Below are 19,970 nucleotides of genomic sequence, written 5' to 3'. Positions count from 1 at the left end.
AGTGTTAGTGACCAAGGTTTTCACCTCAAGATCCGATTTCACTTTTAATGGTCTGTCTGTGAGAAAGAATCTGAATAAGCAGGTATTTTTCATTTCTGTCTTTTGTGCCTGTACACAATAGGCATGCGAGCAAAGACACCACTGCTAAGGCTTCATTGAAATTGTTCACTGAGTTTTTCTCACTTTTGCTGTCCAAGTTCAGAACACACACACACAAAAACTGTTCTCAGGTTTTAATTGAATAGCTTCTAATGCATGAAAAGGTTCTCCAAACACTGATATTATCCCTTTAGAAATTTTGCCTCATTTCCTCATATTTTTAGGATGAATTCTTTCCTCCCAAATAATCATGTTTCCCAATTTAGCACTAAAGCCTGGAACAGACTTTCTTTTCTCCTAGCACAGAAAATGAACAAATGACCAAAATAGCTTACGCAGTCCTCCCAAGCCTGCTGGTAGCTCCTGCCAAGTCTCCCAATCTACTAACTGCCATGCTAATGAACTGAAAAAGATAGCAACAGCTTCCTTCCCCGTATTAATGCCCCAGGGTTGTTTCTGTTTCTGTTTTTGCTTTTGCCTGTGGGACATTAATGTTTCCCAGTTCATTTCCCTGGGACTCCCAAGGTGCAGTGTTCACAGATGATCAATATACCAGCACCTCTCAAAACCGTTATTAGGAAGTGAATCTACAACTGCATCAATGGCTATGGGATTGCATCTGCTACCCACATGTCATGCTAACCTCAAAGCAGTAAGTACTAGAAGCTAGTTTTGTATGCAAGTTGATGAACTAAGAGGCAGATATTGGACCACCATGTCCTGTAGTCATAGGAAGCAGACAATAATGTAATGAATGAAAGAACTTGTAAGCAATGAGTTTGCTGCCATTGCTGTATTTATAAAGTGCTTTTCCTAAGGGGTTCGGCTAAGGGAGACTGGGAGAGTCAAGATTTGGAAAAGCCTGTGGGTTATTGGTTGGACATATGCATGCAAAACATCCCAGCTTCAACCCCTGGGGTCTCTAGGAAGGGCTGGAATAAAAGTCCTTTTCAAAATGCTAGACAATGGAGTTGATTTGTGGGGCGCAGGGAGGTGGGGGGAGATGCAGCGACACTTCTTTTCAGTTGATGTAAAACCATCCCATGATGCTACATAGGGGAGTTTTAGATCAGCACTGTGAGACGCCACCTGATGCAGCCCAGAACTGGAAGAAGCAGACACTACTTACAAAAGTATTTCTCAAACAGAAGCCCTATGCCTCTGGAGCCTCAAATTTCAGAAGCACCCTGTGCAATGCCAAAATGCTCCACCCTCTCACGCTCCATTCTAAATAACAGTTGCAGCATCCTCGACAGCACCCCCACGGCTCCACACCCAGTGCAACTGAACTGGTCGTGGTCCCCTAAATCTGCCTCTGATGACCATTCCTGCTCATCACTTTGGAGGAAGTAAAGGTAAAGGGACCCCAACCATTAGGTCCAGTCGTGACCGACTCTGGGGTTGCGCGCTCATCTCACTTTATTGGCCAAGGGAGCCGGCGTACAGCTTCCGGGTCATGTGGCCAGCATGACTAAGCCGCATCTGGCGAACCAGAGCAGCACATGGAAACGCCGTTTACCTTCCCGCCGGAGCGGTACCTATTTATCTACTTGCATTTTGACGTGCTTTCGAACTGCTAGGTTGGCAGGAGCAGGGAATGAGCAACAGGAGCTCACACCGTCATGGGTATTCGTACTGCCAACCTTCTGATCAGCAAATCCTAGGCTCTGTGGTTTAACCTACAGCGCCACCAGTGTCCCTTTTTGGAGGAAGTAGAAGCTCTCTATTCAAGCACCTGCCTTAGAAGATTTAGCTCTTCCAAATCTACCAGCAGCTCTAGCCTGGGTCAAGAGACTTTTCGCAATGCTAATGTAAACTGAAGGCACTCGGTGGATAATTGACTTTAATCATTCACACTTTGAAATGTACGAATTCAAACTCAAATAGTTGGTGAATGGATTGCAGGCTAAATTGAATCTATCTGAAGTGAAACTATCCAAATTACTTACTTCCTGCCTGCTACCCCACCCTTTGAGCACCGGTCCCATTATATATTGTTATTCAACTCATGTCAAATTTTTGAGTCCAGTTATGAAATCTGATGGAGACAGGATCAGGTATGGGGGAGAAATTTGTCCTGTTTGTTACAAAATCCACACATCCCGAACCAATATGAAACCTGAAATGCAGCTATTATTTGAAGCTTGCTCCTCTGTGTTTTGTGGTGATGTTCTTCAACCAGACACGAGTACAAAAAAATGTATATAAGGAGAAAGGGCAGGGGGTAAGTGCATATAAAAAGGTGAGTAGTGAAAATACCATTATATATGTGGGGAAGACTAGCAAATAGGTGTATATCAGGCAAAATTATGTACCAAAATGCATATATTAGGATAAATGCACACAAAAATGCATATGAATTTTCACGCTTTTTTAAAGTAGATCACAAATTGGTGCAGAAATGGGGCAAACTGAACTTAAGGTTGCAAAAATGAGAAACAGGAAAAACCAAAATAGATTCATTGATCTCTATCAGCACACTGCACAACAGCACAACAGTAGTTGTTTAATTCCTCGGTTTATACCTATTTCTGTGTATATTGGGGGAAAGCACAACTATGTTTGTGTTTTTGTTTGTTTATTTATTTAAGTTTATGCTTTATTGTGCAAATTGACAAAAAGGAATAAGAAAAACCATACATTTACATCACCCACCACCTCAATTACAAAATAAACAAAAAAGTCAATTCTTATGTTTTGTCAGTAAATCTTCTCAAAGTATATCCAACTTCCCATCTTCTCCATATTTCTTTCAACATTTACAATTTTTTTGCATAAATCTATATGTTCATTTTACAATAAAGTATTACTCTTCTGTGTCTTTATTTCTTATTTAATACCACTACAGAAGTTATTCAAAGGCTGCGACCGAGTTCATACTGCAACAGTTATTTTTAAGATATGTTTTGAAAACTTCCCATTTTGCAATAAATATTTATTTTGACTTGTCTTTCATTTTTTCAGATAGCTGGGCCAGCTCTACATACTCAGCTAGTTTTTGTAACCATTCTGAACTGGAAGGAATTTTATCACTTTTCCAGTTAGTCGTTATTAAGATCCTCTCTGTGACTGTGGTGTATAAAAAAACTTATTTTGCATTTTTAGGAATATCTGGTCCTGTAATTCCAAGTAGAAAGGCTTCGGGGGCGGGGGTTAAATGAAACCCTGAACATTTTCTTAAGTTAATAAATGTCATCCCAGAAGATCTTAATTTTTTTACATAACCACCACATATGAAACATGGTACCAATTTCTGTTCCACATCTCCAGCAAGTATTAGGTATATTTTTATACATTTTTGAAAGCTTCCATGGGGTCAAATACGAGTGGCATTGCATTTTTTGAAAGTTGGGAAAGCACAACTATGTCATAGTGTTCCAAAATAGAGTTATTTTTGAAAATCATTGAGGACAATCATATCGTCAATAGCGATCACAAGGTCCTGAACTATATTTATTGAACTTTTAAAAATCAATGATGCTTTTCCATAATTCATGTGTCATATACATTCTTATTATGACTTGAGGATTATACTGGCACAAGAGCTTGGGCAGGGAGGAGGGTCTTAATTAAAGCTATTATATATGTATAACATAGCCTTGAAGAAATGAGTTATACCTTTAGGAGAGAGGAAAAGGATTCAGAAACCAGAAATTCACTGTGCTCAACTTTAATGACACCCGATTTATCACTACAAGCATAAACCTGTCTGCAGGGCACATTATCTCCACAGCATGGCTGGCCAAAGCCTATTTGCAATCAGGTTATGGCCACAGCACAATGTTATTTACTATTAGGCCAACTCTCCATCACAAGTATGGCAGTGCTTGCAGAAATCAAGCTCTATTCACTACCGGTATCTGTGGATCCTCAAAATGGCTAAACATATTAAAAAATCCTTTCTAACATTTATTGCATAAACACAGCTTTCTTCATTGGGCTGCCTGTGGACTTAGAAAGAATGTGTCCAAGCAATCGTGCTTCATACAAAGACAACCCTATCACAAGACAAAGGAATGCAAACACACCATGTGAAATATAACTGAAGCCAATACAGTCCTGCAGGATGGGGGAGGTTGCACTGAGAGAGGAGGCTGCCTGTTTGCCACTGCTTTTGTGATTTTATTGTGCATTTTGCATTGTTTTAGTTTATTTTTGCTGATTTGATTTTGCTGTTTGTGTATTTCCCATGGGACCTTCAGCAGACAAGTGTGCTATAAATGCTTTTAACAAATAAAGAAAGAAAATTATGTGGCCCTCAAAGGCAGTATTGTTTTCTCTAGAGAGGTACACATTGAATCAAGGCTCTTCCTTCTCTTTACAAAACCAATCCTCTCTCTGTTCAGCTTCTTCTCCCCCACTCCCTTTCTGTGGTTTTTCTTTTTTCTTTTTAAAGGAATATATTGGGGATCTTTTGAAATATCTGTTATTTTGCTCCTTTTTTCTGCCTTTGTGACCACATAAGAAAGTAACATGCTGAATAAAGCGCATTCTAGTTTTTTTGAGTTTCATTCCAATAAATGGACTGAATTTGGAGAGTTGGGTTTTATTTTTCATTTATGATTGGTACTTAATTTTTCTTAACAACCAAGGGGAGATTTAAATTTTACCCCCAGGACAAAACTGTGTATATTTGTGGATTGCTAGGATTAAGTTATTCACCTTTCTTCATGAGCTTTCATCCTGCGACAGAGGGGGTACCAAACGCTGTAATTATAGCCGATGCTCTGAAACATATTGGGAAATTAGCAAGATGACTGTGGTCAGGAAAAGTTTTGTCCCTGGCTACACTACAGTTAGAGAGAAGATGCCTCCAATACTTTGTCCTTAATGCCTGTATCTGCAGTGTGAGGTCAACCTCAAACATGAGATGTTCCTACAAAGAGATTAGGAAAAAGCAAGAGCCCCTGCTACAAAATGTTGCAGTGTGGAGTACTTCACTACATATCTGAAGGCGCAAGGCAAAAACATTCCTCTCCTTCCAGGCCATTGGCTATTTAAACAGTCGATGGCCTTTTAAACTGGGAGGTACAGTTTTGGGTTGTTATTATGGTATGCATTTTTGTGGTTTTAATATTGTATACCACCCTGTGATCTTCACATGAAGAGCGGTAAATTTAATTAATCATAGTCATAATGGTAGGTGATTCCTTAAGTGCTACTTGTGTTCAAGTAAGTGCAAGTAATAGTCCCTGCACATCTTCCCCATTCAACACAAAGAGCGTCAAGCCCAGTGGGTGAGGGCTGTATGGGCCAGGTTTGCATGTACAACCCTACCTCCCACTCAGATACAGTATTCTCAAGTTGAGACAAACACCCAAGCCTCAGAACCCTTGCATATTTTTTGCATGCATTCTATCACATTCACACACTTCCATGTACAACACAATAAACAATTTAGCACTTGCTTTGAGCTTTAACTTCAGAAGACAGAAGTCAAACAAAAAAGACCATATAAACCACGGCAACTCATTCCAGGACAGCGTGTAATACTGTCTTTTCACAGTACTCCTCTAATTAAATTAACTGATGACTGTAGCCTAAGGGCAGAATAATAGAACCTGCCATCAATTCTTGTATGAAATTGTTCATTCTGGAATTTGATGTTATTATTCCGCTCAGTTTGGTTTCCAAAGATGCGATCATCCTCACCTGGCTATCTTTAGAATCATTTCCATTAGCTTCCCAACTCCTTTAAAATTTCATTTCAAAGAACTTGCACCCATAAATAAAGATACTATCAGTACTAGAGTTGATGGAGGGAGGGGTGGGTGGCAGTACTAAAGACCCTTAATTTAACCAGCAGTATTTTCTCACCCCAGTGTAAACCGTGCATCCCCGGTAGGCAAATATATTAGCACAAGCACAGAATTGAGTCTGATGTAAAAAGACAAAGCAAATGGATTTTTACTTACTTTGCACAACACAGAGAACGCACAAATCTTCTAAGGAACCACAAGGAGACATCCCTAGCACAAATTCTTCTGCAGCCTTTAGTCTCTGCAAGAAAGCTTGGGAGTTCAAACCACAGGTGATAGTAATTTGTTTCTGACCAATATAGCCCACCCTTTTTCCTTTCAGACTAAGCCTTTCAAGTGCAGCCAATTAAACCCCTATCAAGCTACAGCTGTAACTAGCAGTACAACTCTATACCTAACAAAGTGTGACTTACTCCCAAGTAAGTCTGCATAGAATTGCAGTCTTAGCCCCCTATTTAAACTAGTCCCATTAAGTATCAACTTGTCAGTTCACTGAAATTGTTGTTTATTGGCATTTCTCCGAGTGCCCCAACCAGCCTTTTCTGTGGTGGCTCCTGACTTTTTGAATGCTCTCCCCAAGGACCTGGACACTCAGTTACTCCCTATGGTGGCCAGATGCGAAAGAAGACAGCCCTCTTTTATTTTAACAAACAAGCAACAAACAAACAAACAAACAATTAAAGGTGCAGGAGTCCCATCCTTTGCATTTGGCCACCCTAATTATTATTATTTTGGTGTCAAGCAAAAATATTTATGATTTCCCAAGCTCTTAAGAACTACTACTGTATACATTTTAATTTTGACCAGTTTGGTTTCACTGTATATTTAAATGGCCTGTTGTTGCTTTAGTTTGCTGCACTAGTCTGAATGATTTTATATTGTTAGTGGCAATAGTAGCATAAAATTGAAACAAGTCAACAGGATTTCCTGTCATGACTTGGCTACATTAGGACCTAAGAGGCAAGCCGTCCTATAAGGGTGGAAGCAGAGAAAAACAGTGTTTACATTATATGGTGGATGGGAAACTTTTAATCAGATGGGACCAAAAGGAAGGAATTACTTCCCAAAGACACTCCTTTGAGTGTTTGTGTGTGATGTAGTGCACGTGGCGCTGTGGTCTAAACCACTGAGCATCTCTTGGGCTTGCCGATCAGAAGGTAGGTGGTTTGAGTCCCCGCGATGGGGTGAGCTCCCATTGCTCTGTCCCAGCTCCTGCCAATCTAGCAGTTCAAAAGCATGCCAGTGCAGGTAGATAAATAGGTACCACTGTGGTGGGAAGGTAAACGGTGTTTCTGTGCGCTCTGGTTTCCGTCACGGTGTCCCGTTGCACCAGAAGTGGCTTAGTCATGCTGGCCACATGACCCAGAAAGCTGTCTGCAGACAAACGCCGGCTCCCTCTGCCTGAAAGCGAGGAGAGCACTGCAACTCCATAGCCGCCTTTGACTGGACTTCCATCCAGGAGTCCTTTACCTTATTGTGTTGGACTAAGAATGGGAAGACCTGTTTCTCCCTGTCTCACCTTGGACCAGTCATTTCTCTCACCTAAGCTACCTCAAAGGGTTATGAGGATAGCATGCAAGGCATTGGAAAAGTGTATGCCCAGAGGTCCTTGGAGAAAGGGTAATACATTTAAGCCATCAATGTAATGAAGAAAATCATTGAAAGTCACCTTTTTTTTTTTATTCAAACAGAAGTACTGAGTGGTAAGGCTAACTATTCCCATCTTCTTTATCACTGCTGAGAAATCTGCAGCCTTTAATCTCCTGTCATAAAGCTGGATGTAAAGACCACTGAAGACAATCAATAATAAAAGGCAGCATACAGCAAAATAGGGAGTATTGTACTTTAAGTTTTTAATACAGTGAGCAGATGAAAATCATTACTGAAAGCTTCAGCCTAAGCAGAGTCCCAAAGAGGTGATATTACAAGCACCAAATAAAATGAATGAAGAAGTAAATGTCATTGAAAAATGTTGGTAGTTCTGCTTCAGCGTTAAATGCAAGCTGGGCTGCTGAAGACCAATTTAACAAAAAGCAGCCCGTTATAGCAGGGGGGGCTGATAGCTATTTGCTTAGGGACAAATGTGGCATGATCTTGGTAAATTGCTATGGGAATTTGGCTGGAATGAGGAATGACAGCAGGGTATTGCAAATTTCACTCATAATAACCTCATGGCGTGTACTAGACTAGTTTGCAAAGAATACATAAAAATCCGAACCTTTTGTTAGTTATAAAAAGTACATATTTGAGAGCCTGCATCCGACACATTGCTTCTCACACCGCTCTGATCCCAATGGAAATTCCTCCTACTTCGGCGGACTTGATGGATCATAAGAGACACACTCGTGACATTCACAGGCAGTGAAATTTATCCCTGGGGTAGAGTCACTGGAATTACAGCAGGGTAGAACTAGGTCCCAGTATATCTTCTGTGTCTAAGGAGGAAAGGGAGGGGGAGTTTCATTTGCCTTTAAGGGAGAAGCATCTCAACCGAGCAGAGTGATTTACTGACCCTGGAGCCCTAGGCTGATCTGGCTCTCACAGTAATGAAAAATGCATACCATGCCCGGGATTTTTGGCTGTCTTAAGAAACCCAAATACTAATATAGTTTAATGCAGCCTGATTGAAAAAGTCTGTACAATGTAAGACCGTATCTTGCAAGAATGGGAGATTCTCCAGATTCTGCTTACTCTTTCCCAGCCCCGCAATATTCTGAATCCTTTCTAAAAATGAAAAAAGGGTTCTACAAGTGAAGATTTCTCCTTTTCCTTCTCTAGTGCGTGCTTGTTCTGTTTCATTGTCCTTCGTCTAAGTGGTCTGTGTGCCATCTAATCTTAACTGAGTCCAAAGTTTTAGTTTGAGCCTGTCTCCGATCACATCCACACCATACATTTGAAGTACATGGCTTCTGCCAAAGAATTTCAGAAACTGTTGGGAGAGCTGGGAATTGTATCTGCGTTCTCAAAGACTCCCCCATCCCACCCCAACTTTCATCTGCCCATTTGGGTTATTTCCCCTTAGGTTTAATGCTTTAACCTTGTTCTTGTTGAGATTTACCCTGGTGCAATCTGCCCGGATCTTTGGTTTGTTCTGATAAACTTGAATTGAACTTATCCTCTGGGATGTTCACAGGACAGTGTAATACTGCATCATTTGCAAATCTGTTGAGTGCCTACTCCCTCACCCATGGAGAAAACTATCAACCACAATTGGATCCAGAAAGCAGCCTGCCTTCCGTGGCTGTTATGAACTTGCTTAGAATGCAAACATTACTGAAAGTTATATTATTTCATGCATCTGAAGAAATTGACTTTGGTCCATGGAAGCTTATACCATTAAAAAAATGCTAGTCCTTAAGATACTGCAAAGTTCTTCATTGCAACAGGCTAACAGAGTAGTTTACAGAGGTGGGGAGTAGCAGCACCTCCCCCCACACAAAAAAAAATCCTTAATGGATACCCGCCTGTTGTGAAACAAAGGAATCTGACATTTCCAGAACAAATACAAGAGGAGTATCTTATAATAGTGCCAGAGTAAATAACCTTTCATTTTTCTAGATAAAAATCCTTCATCCTTCCATTATCTTCCTGACTCCTTGCTCTCTTCTCTCTCTTCTGCAAGATGTCATTAAGTTGGGAACAAGGATTCAAATCTGCCTGAGGTGCCCTTTCAATATCTATCCTGATGACAGCTCCCTGGGTACAAAGTAATGACACCGGTATTATCTGAAAACGACCCACTCCTAATAGATTATGGGCCGTGTTTCAGAGCTTTGCCCTTTTATTTTTGGCTACCTCCCCAGCGATTGTTACTTACTCTTCACAGTGACAGTGGCCCTGCTGCCAGCTGTATTTTACTGTCATGTAGGAAGAATCCTTAAGGTTAAGTCCCCAAACTGATGACCACCAGCTGAATAAGGCTTGTAAGATCATATATACCCCAAACACAAGATTGCAAGTCCTTTGTTTTTGTAGTACTGGTGATATTTAGCCTGATCAATACAATTTTGTTTATCCCTACTAAATATGGTTATTCTTTTTAAAAAAAAAAAAATAATTGAAAAATGTTCTCTTTTTCAACTAATCTAGCCCTCGTTGCGCTATGGTCTAAACCACAGAGCCTAGGACTTGCTGATTAGAAGGTCAGCGGTTCGAATCCCCATGGCAGGGTGAGCTCCTGTTGCTCAGTCCCTGCTCCTGCCAACCTAGCAGTTCAAAAGCACGCCAAAGTGCAAGTAGATAAATAGGTACTGCTCCGGCGGGAAGGTAAACAGTGTTTCCGTGCGCTGTTCTGGTTCACCAGAAGCGGCTTAGTCATGCTGGCCACATGACCCAGAAGCTGTACGCCGGCTCCCTCGGCCAGTAAAGGGAGATGAGCGCCACAACCCCCGAGTCATCTGCGACTAGACGTAATGGTCAGGGGTCCCTTTACCTTTACCTAACCCTCGTTGCTAATAAAACATTTATAGCAAATGGGTAACTTGGGGGTGTTTTTATCAACAATGTACCCCCCCTTTCCACAAGCCTTGCATCCACACACATATAATACAGCAACTTCCTCCTGTTGCATTTGTTGAGTGTTTCTCCGTGCCAAGCGATTGCTTGCAGTATGAAGAAGATTGAGACCACACAAACAGTCCTCCAGTGATCTTAAACCAGCACTGAATATTATTTTGCAATAGACTTACAATTACAGAAATAAGGTGGGAAAATCTCAATCCCCAGCCTCCCCCAATTGCTGTTTTCATGTTACTGCTTAAAGGAAAGGCATGCAAATAATAACTGAATTATAAACTGATTGCAGCGGTACCTCGGGTTAAGAACTTAATTTGTTCTGGAGGTCCGTTCTTAACCTGAAACTGTTCTTAACCTGAGGTACCACTTTAGCTAATGGGGCCTCCTGCTGCTGCCCCGCCGCTGCCGCCGCATGATTTCTGTTCTCATCCTGAAGCAAAGTTCTTAACCCGAGCTACTATTTCTGGGTTAGTGGAGTCTGTAACCTGAAGCGTCTGTAACCTGAGCTACCACTGTAGGTTTAAAGAATAAGGTTGCACTCCAAAGCATGCCTAATTGAGAGTTAGCACCACTGAAATCAGTGGGATGTTCTTCAAGGAAAGTATGATTAAAGGGGGAGTGTTAATGTAAAACATAACACAAATTAGTTATTTTTCAGCAATCTGACTCGGACTATTTTTCATCCTTCCTCCCACCAGCAATGTTTGTGTGTGTTCCACTGGTACAACTTTGATGAGGGGGATCAGTTGCATTCATGCCCTTGCTGGTGGATTTGCAGAAACGTCTTGTTGACCATCATATAAAATTGAATGTTGGGCCTGATGATCCTGTCTAAACCAGAAGGGCTTTTTTATGTTCCCCTTTGTCGGCAACAGCTGTCCTTTTATCGCACTCGAGTTCAGTGATAGTGTATTAAGAATGGATACAGTTTTACCAATGTAAATTTCATTGCTTCCGTTTATCTTGCTTCTGTACATTTGCAAGCTTTGGGATTTATAGTGAAATAGTCCCTGTAAATACATAGCAACCAGCTATATTTTTAAGGAAGGTATTTATACTGGAATGTTTGCATCCACCCTCTGGCTTAAACCCAGTTACTCATATTGGTATAGATTGCTATAGAAACCAATAGATCTATCGGTGCACAGTTGTTCAGAATGCGCTTCTATAATCAGTGAAAATACACATAATGTATTACTTCTGGCAATGGGAATCCATTTGTTTCTTTGGAAAGTCTGAGCTTTATAAACAGAGCATTTTATTATTTGTCATATTTAAACATTTCCTCCTCTGCAACAAGTACTGTTTCGAGTGATTGGTTTTCAGTGAGGTGACTATAAAATACTTCACAGCCCTGGTATCTCTTAATTTTATGGATGGCAAAGATTAGCATGAGGAACGTCTAGTAAAATAACTACTGCTATTAGTGGATAAAAGTTGGCAGCAGAAGGCATTTTAAATAGCCCCATTTTCTCCTAAATAGAGGCTGATTTAATTGAAATCTACTAATACCTTGAGACAGGTGCTTTTTCACAAGCTACTGTCATCCCCATGTTATGCAAGAAGAACAAACCTATCCATTCTTAAGGAAATCAGCCCTGAGTGCTCTCTGGAAGGACAGATCCTGAAGCTGAGGCTCCAGTACTTTGGCCACCTCATGAGAAGAGAAGATTCCCTGGAAAAGACCCTGATGTTGGGAAAGATGGAGGGAACAAGGAGAAGGGGACAACAGAGGACGAGATGGTTGGACAGTGTTGTCGAAGCTACAAACATGAGTCTGACCAAACTGCGGGAGGCAGTGGAAGACAGGAGTGCCTGGCATGCTCTGGTCCATGGGGTCACGAAGAGTCGGACACGACTAAACGACAACAACTGTCAGCCCAGAGGGTGGGGGTGTTTAACAGCACGTGTTCAATTTGCTGATAGGGTGCTTTGACCAGGCCTACCCAGAGACATTTCACACCTGGGGAATACAATTTAAATTGTACCCCACCTTCTACTACTGTTAGTAGTATGGTGCGTGAGCCACTGGGAAGTTCTTCTGCATAAGTTTCATGTTAATTAACAGGAGCTGTTCTCGTGCATACCTCCTGGTCATTTTCCAACAAGGCTTCTGCGTGTTGAGCCATGGTAGATTGTGCCCCATGGGTCTACAAAGAGTGCCCCATCACACATTTGCTACCTGGGCAGTTCATCTCATGGTAAGGACCACCTCTGTCCTCTGTCCTAGCTATGGGCTTCATCAGAAGCTGCAATTTTTGAACTGGTTCATCCATGCTAAAATCCCCCCAAGGGGCGCAATCCCCTGGTTCTAGCCATTTAAAGTAACTAGGAGGTGGTAGCACTCTCTCTTCCCAGCAGCAATTTGTGCAAGTGCAGTGGATCAAAACATGCTCACATGAATCGCCACCTGGAAGCTGCATGACCCCATGGCCTTGTGTTCCTTCCTCCTCCACATGCAGGCACATCCCCTGAGCTTTTACCACATTAGAGATCTTAGCAGTGTCGAATCAAGCCAGGACTGCTGAATTCCTTTGGGATGGTAATGCTGTATCCTTCAACTATATGAACCTTCTTGTTGGTTAATATCACAGATTAATTCCCATGAGTGAACTGGTTTCCATCTGGGCCATGTATATCATTTCCCATGATGCCATGAATGACAATCCTTCAAACCAGTTCCAAAGCTGAAACTTTTCTATGGAGGATTAATCATCAGCTGGTTTGAACTCCTTGACTGACAACACCTATTGCACGTACATTGTGGGCTTGTTTTTCTTTTCTCCCCTTTAAGTTTTAAGGCCCTGTTTTCCAAAGAATAAACTTGGAATTGAGGGGCTTTCATTTCTAGTGCAAAACAACTTGATAGGCATAGAATATCTGGTACCATGAATTTATTCAACCTTTATTTTTGTAGCAGATCCAAATGGTCATAAAATGTCGCTACAGCTTGGCTCCCAAGAATGCTGTTTTACTGCCCCAAACACTGAGACTTCAGGACTCCATACTCATTTTTGTCTAGGATTGCTGACCTACACTGCTCAAGGGTAAGTGACAGTAGCAAAACACATTCCTCATTCTCAGTGTTGTCCATAAGGTAGAATTGGCCATGCTGTACTTGGTTTCAAACCCCATCTCAAGTCATAGGCCAGCTAACTGACCTGAGCTAGTTAGTCACTATCTCTTGGCCTCTGTCCACTATCTGCAAAATGGGAATAATAATGGCTTGCTAACACACTTTGCATATTAAAATATGTTGTTGTTGTTGTTGTTTAGTCGTTTAGTCGTGTCCGACTCTTCGTGACCCCATGGACCAGAGCACGCCAGGCACTTCTGTCCTCCACTGCCTCCCGCAGTTTGATCAAACTCATGCTAGTAGCTTCAAGAACACCATCCAACCATCTCATTCTCTGTCGTCCCCTTCTCCTTGTGCCCTCCATCTTTCCCAACATCAGGGTCTTTTCCAGGGAGTCTTCTCTTCTCATGAGGTGGCCAAAGTATTAGAGCCTCAGCTTCACGATCTGTCCTTCCAGTGAGCACTCAGGGCTGATTTCCTTCAGAATGGAGAGGTTTGATCTTCTTGCAGTCCATGGGACTCTCAAGAGTCTCCTCCAGCACCATAATTCAAAAGCATCAATTCTTCGGCGATCAGCCTTCTTTATGGTCCAGCTCTCACTTCCATACATCACTACTGGGAAAACCATGGCTTTTACTATACAGACCTTTGTTGGCAAGGTGATGTCTCTGCTTTTTAAGATGTTGTCTAGGTTTGCCATCGCCTTTCTCCCAAGGAGCAGGCGTCTTTTAATTTCGTGACTGCTGTCACCATCTGCACTGATCATGGAGCCCAAGGTATATTAAAATATACCTTGTTGATAATCAGAAGCTTCACATTGTCCTATCCCAGTTCTGCATTCCCGTTTCCTAGTTTCATGTCCTTTCACTTGAATCCTGCATTTCCTTGGACACTATTATGCTCCCCTTTTAAACCATCTTAGACTGCAGTCCTGTGCACACATACCTGAGAATAAGCCCCATGGAATAAAATGTAATTTTGAGTAAACACGTAAAGGATTGTGTGGATGCTTTCACCTACTCCAGATGCAATCCTATGCTTGCTTAATAAGTAGGGGAGGCATTCTTCCGAGTAGAACCGTATGGAATTACGGATGGCAACCTACATTTCATATTCTGGTTCCATCTATTTATCTTTTTTCTTATTTAGACCTGAAACCCAGTAATTACACTTGCCTGGCTTCCAGTTTCTGTTTTTGCTGACAAAACCCATTTGGGTTTTGATATCTGCTTGGCAGCCTCATTGACCTGGTGCAAATTCAAACTTGTAGCTGCAGGATTCCTGTCTCTGGGACCTAAGCCAGAACGCACACAGAGGGATGTTGGTTTACTTCTGACTACTTATTGAAAACAATTTTTCCTCTACACTATGACCAAATGTATTTAATTGCAAAATGAATACCAACTAAGCTAATGGAAAGGTCAGCTGTCACGCTGCTTTGTGTTGTTATTTAGCTGACCTGGGCTCACTTGCTCTAGTTGGTTTCTTGCTCCCTGAACTATGCGGGTCCACTGGGGAGGAGCGACCAGTTTGCCAGAGGAGGGAAAAGAGTGCCTTGCATCATTCAGCTGCAGTCCTCCACTTCATTAAAGAGCAGCAATGACAGACTGCCAGCACTGCTCTTTAATCAGGCAGGAGGAAACCTAGATGAAGTATGAGAGCTAAATCAAAGCAAGGAGAGAGAGAAATCAGGCGTATCTCCGCATATGAGCAGAGAGATAAGGAGAAATCAGAATTATGCCCATCTTATCTCTTTGACAGCTTAGAGCTTCAATAATAGAATAATTGTGAGTTTTGCACTTTTAGAAATTAGTTATGTACTTACTAACATCTCTGTCCCCAGAACCTGGAACTGTGAACTCACCAAAATAGGTGCTGAATGTGTTTTGCGGCTGGGTACATTAATATAAGGGTTGTGCAAAACATTCAGGTAGCAAATATTTTCAGTGCAAAAGGGTTTCCAACCCCCCCCCCCCGAGGTCCAAAATGTTCACCAAGCTCTTCCCACAGAGGTTAGCTTTCTTACACCAGATTAAAGCTGCCAAGAAAGGCATCAGTTGGCTATTAAAAAAGAAAGGAAAAAAAAGGACAAAAACAAAAGTGAGGTTTTCTGTTTTCAGCCAATTAGCAATCACATAGCTGGTGTGAGGATATCACAGCTCTTCACGGTCCCATCATAATTCAGTGCGGGGCTTTCTGTGTGTTTGGCCTTGCTCTGTGGAACGGCATTCCTGTAAGGATATGTGTGGCATCCACTATCTACACTTTCCAGAAGCAGCTGAAGCCATTTTTGTTCTGACAAGCCTTCCCAGCTGAATGAACAGGTCTCTGCCATGAGGCAAAAGTCCTGGTATCGCTAAAGGTTAAAACATGTACTATGTGCATAGCAAACAAGCAAAATCAGCTGTACTGGGGTGGGCAGGGGAACACCAGGGTGGATTGGACTTTCAGCTGCACAGAAAATTGACTGAGCCATCATCACATTGCTCTCCCTAAGAATAGGGAGAAAAGGAAATGCATCCCTGTTGCTAAAGCCAATATATTCGCTACCTGTCTTATGACTCTACCATGATGGTTTCATTACCTGCCGGCAAAGCAAGGCGAGTCACAGAGCATCAGCCTAATTGCCTTGTCAACAGGAACACACTCCTTTTTCTCCCCAATGCCCCTAAACAACGGGTGAACACGTCACCTTCTGTAGTGCCCATCAAAAGACTGACAGAAGGGAAGCACTTCTCGTAAGGTCTTGTGAAAAGGTTTATGAAAGCCTGCCCCATTTTGGCTCATCCTTAAGGAATGTTTTCTCTTGCCCACTGCATCTCTCATTGTTTACAACTCAGGACTTACTCATCCACACCTGATCTTTATTCCTCATATATTTAGCTGAATGTAAACTGTCTACCCACAATTACGTAGTGGTCACGATCAGAGGATACATACCTGGCTCATTCCAGAAAGTTTCACATAAATATAAGAAGAGTAATTTGTTGCCCGAGGTAATTTCACTTATGCCTACTTGACACAGATCTTGTCTGGCCATAGGCACTGTCCACTCTGCCAAGCACATATAGAAACCCTGGCATTGTACGCAATCACTTATCCAAGAATAAGAGAAAGAAGTCTTGCCCAGGATTGCTGACTCTTTTAAACACACCTCTTCCTCTAGTTGCTCGCTTGATTAAGTCAGCAAGTTGGGGACTAAGGCTCCTTCCAGACTGTCACTGTCTTCTGGTGGGATTCAATCATTTACTGGCAAGTTTAGGTTGCACAATTATAGATAATTGGAGGTCTTGTAAAAACAAACCCACTTCCCCCAAAGATCCGACTTTTGTAGCAAGTAAAATGGCAGAAAAATGTACTGAAAAGTGTGGAATAATACTTGCTTTGACAAAACATTGTCTAACCTCTCTGTAAACAAATCACAATGGCTGCTTATTAAATAGACAATGGTGTCTAATTTTCCTGCAAACAAATCAGGATGAATGCTGAGTTCAGGGATTTTTATCACATATAACTGATGGTATAAAAAAGGCTCTCCCTAGCAATACAAATGCCAGGGGTTTGCGAGAGTGGTCCACAAGTTTCATTCAGGTAATATGTGGTGGCGATTCTAATTTTTACAAAAACACTGTAGCATCTAACACAGTGCATTACAATAGCTAAACAACAGGCAGGCAAATCATTATGTGGTCTGCCAAGACCCTCAGCACAAGATGCAATTAAAAATGAAGATTTTATTTAAAAAGTTCATTAATAGAGTTGTGCAAAATTACAAGAAAGCAAGAAGGATGTAGATGCAGCCAACTTTAATTAAGACTTAAATCTAATCAAACCTTCATGATATATTATTTGTTACTAGAGAGCCATTCAGCCTGACTCAACATTTGTCAAAGGTGAAAATGTTCAGACCTCAGAAAATTCAACACACACAAACATTTCAATTTCTGAGGAAGTCACCAATGAAAAGCAGTGGAGCTGGGAGAGAGATTATGGAGCTAGGCCTTTTAGAGTTACTGACTCGAACATTGTGGTTAACTTTTTAACGATTCGGTGAGAGAAGGTTTTATGATTTAAAGTGGTGGGAAGCACATTCGTGTATTTCTGACTCAAGTGAAATTTTGTCTGAAAAGAGATGGATTGTAGACAAGTTAGTCTGTTGTGAGAAAAACAACAACAGGTCTTGTAGTTCCTTAAACACTAGCAAATTTATAAATGGCAGAAGAAGTTTTAATGGACTAGGGCCTACTTCATCACATGCATGAAGTGTTATCCTCAGATAATGCTAGTAATCTGGAAGACCAGAAGAGGAAGCCATGTGTACAAGTTCTCCCGGGTGCAGAGCCTCTGTATCTTCTCTCGTTTGTCTCGGAGCAACAGTTTAAAAGGCTAAAAGTAAAAGAAGGCAGCTAGAAGTTCTGTCAGGATCACGTGAACTGAATAGGTAATGGCATCTCAGCACAAGATCTGAATCAAGAAGCAGAGTACCAGTTTTTGTAGCTTATGCAACCCATCCCAGGAGGAGAAAGCCATGCATTTATTATGGCATTCCTTGAAGAGATTTTTCTGTTTTTCAAATGAATGGTCTTGAACAGTTCATTTCACAAAACATTAGCAAAGAGAGATTTTGGAGAAATTCCATTGCTCTGCTTTAAAAATTGCAGCGTGGGCTCCAGGGTTCAGAAACTTATTTTTCATTTTGGAAGGAAATTAGAGAGTTGCAAGCCATGGGAACCAGCAGGTCGGTGGAGGAAACACTTTTAGCACATAAATTCTAACACAATGTTGGTAAATTATTATTTATGTATGAATTGACTTTTACACGTATCTCAAGGTGATATACATACACACCATGAAAGCAGCTAAAATAACCATTAACTGTAAATAACAATTAGCATTATCCTTATTGGCTGAAATGCATATACAGTACAGTAGTTGGCATCATTCAGGTTTTAATAATAATAATAATAATAAATTTTATTTATATCCCGCCCTCCCCAGCCGAAGCCGGGCTCAGGGCGGCTAACAACAATAAAACAGTATAAAACAGTATAACATATATAGTATGTTACAGTATAACATAAACAACACTCTAAAATCATTCATTGTAAAATTAATTAATTAATTAATTTTAGTTACAAAATGAATGACATCATTAGGAGTTGGACGCAAATATATTTGCCTATTGGTTAAAATGATTCGATTTTTATAAAAGGTAGAATAGGATTGATTTCTTACCTTTTACAATAGCTTCAATTAGAACACTGGCTGCATTTGGCTGTAACACTAAACCATGGTTTACTGCAGCCTTCCTCAACCTGGTGCCCATCATTCCTGATCACTGGCCATTGCTAGTAATAATAATAAATAAAAACAAAAATGTGCACCCTACCCCTGAGACCATTCCATTGTAACTTTCCAACCTCCCAAAATTTCAACACCTCTTGCGATGGTTTGACCCCTTTCTGTTTTAACAGTACAAATTCTACAAATACCCTCCTTATCTCCTCAAAATCATTTCTCCTGCATATTCCCTGCCTTACCTTAATAGCACATTAATTTACCATTAATAGCTATATCCCACACCTCTTTATACCATTCTTCCATTTAATATTCACCTTGCCCCTTCCACTTCCTAGCTATAATAACTCGTGCAGCCATCAATAAATTTGTGAGCATTTCCTTCACAGCCTGCAAACCTTCCATCCCATCATAAGTGGATAATAATGCTACCTCTGGACTTTTGGTCAGCTTTAACCCAGTGATTCCTGTTATCTCCTTAAACACCCTTTGCAAAAAAAAAATTGTACATATTTACACCTCCACCACATGTGAACGTAAGTCCCAATTTCCTGGCGTCCCCTCCAACGTAACACCGAGTATTCCTTGTTTGTTCAAATCAAATCTTCAAATATCTTAAGGTCTGTCACATGGAAGATGGTGCAAGCTTGTTTTCTCCTTGCTCTGGAGGGTAGAACCAGAACTAAAACAGGCCAGTGTTTCCTTAAGAACTACCCTCTGAGCCTTATTTATACCCATGGGAAGATATCCATAGAGAAACTGTGGAAAAACCTCAGTCATTTCAACCCTGCTGTTAATTATGAAACAGTCCACATAAGTTCAATTTCTTGGATAGTATAGTGCAAGTACGTGAACCAATGCAAAAAGCCACCTTTGGAACTGACCTCATCATTAGGCAAATTGAGACTGCTTGCTCAAGTGGTACATAATGGGAGCAGCCAAAGTAGCCTTGCCCCTTGCTTCCCAATCCCATGCCTCTTCATTCGCTCTCACACAATGGCCAGATGCAGCAGCAGCAGGCAGCTTCTTTGTCAGTGGGATTCTGATTTCTGCACATTGGAGCATGTCAGAGACCACTGAGATTATGTTGGGTAGCCCCACTCCCACACCCCTCTCCTCAGCATCCATAAACTGGGCAAAAGATGGGAATAAGATTTCTACGCTTGCAGATCCTTCCAGGCCAGGCATAGGCAAACTCGGCCCTCCAGATGTTTTGGGACTAT

At 41.3% G+C, this 19,970-nt stretch overlaps 1 long non-coding RNA gene across 1 annotated transcript in view; it reads right to left on the bottom strand.

Annotated features, from left to right (window-relative positions):
* The window catches only part of LOC310708391, a 164,593-nt gene that overhangs the window by 131,862 nt on the left and 12,761 nt on the right, over window positions 1-19,970 (bottom strand). The window contains exon 2 of the long non-coding RNA XR_014526990.1: window positions 17,696-17,835. This is a non-coding gene — a long non-coding RNA (uncharacterized lncRNA). The remainder of the gene's footprint in view (window positions 1-17,695; window positions 17,836-19,970) is intronic.

Source organism: Podarcis liolepis (genome assembly GCF_965112155.1).
Source record: "Podarcis liolepis genome assembly, chromosome: 5".
In the NCBI taxonomy this organism is placed as follows: Eukaryota; Metazoa; Chordata; class Lepidosauria; order Squamata; family Lacertidae; genus Podarcis; species Podarcis liolepis.
The sequence above is the reverse complement of the archived record's forward strand: the minus strand, read 5'-3'. Positions and strand labels throughout refer to the sequence as shown.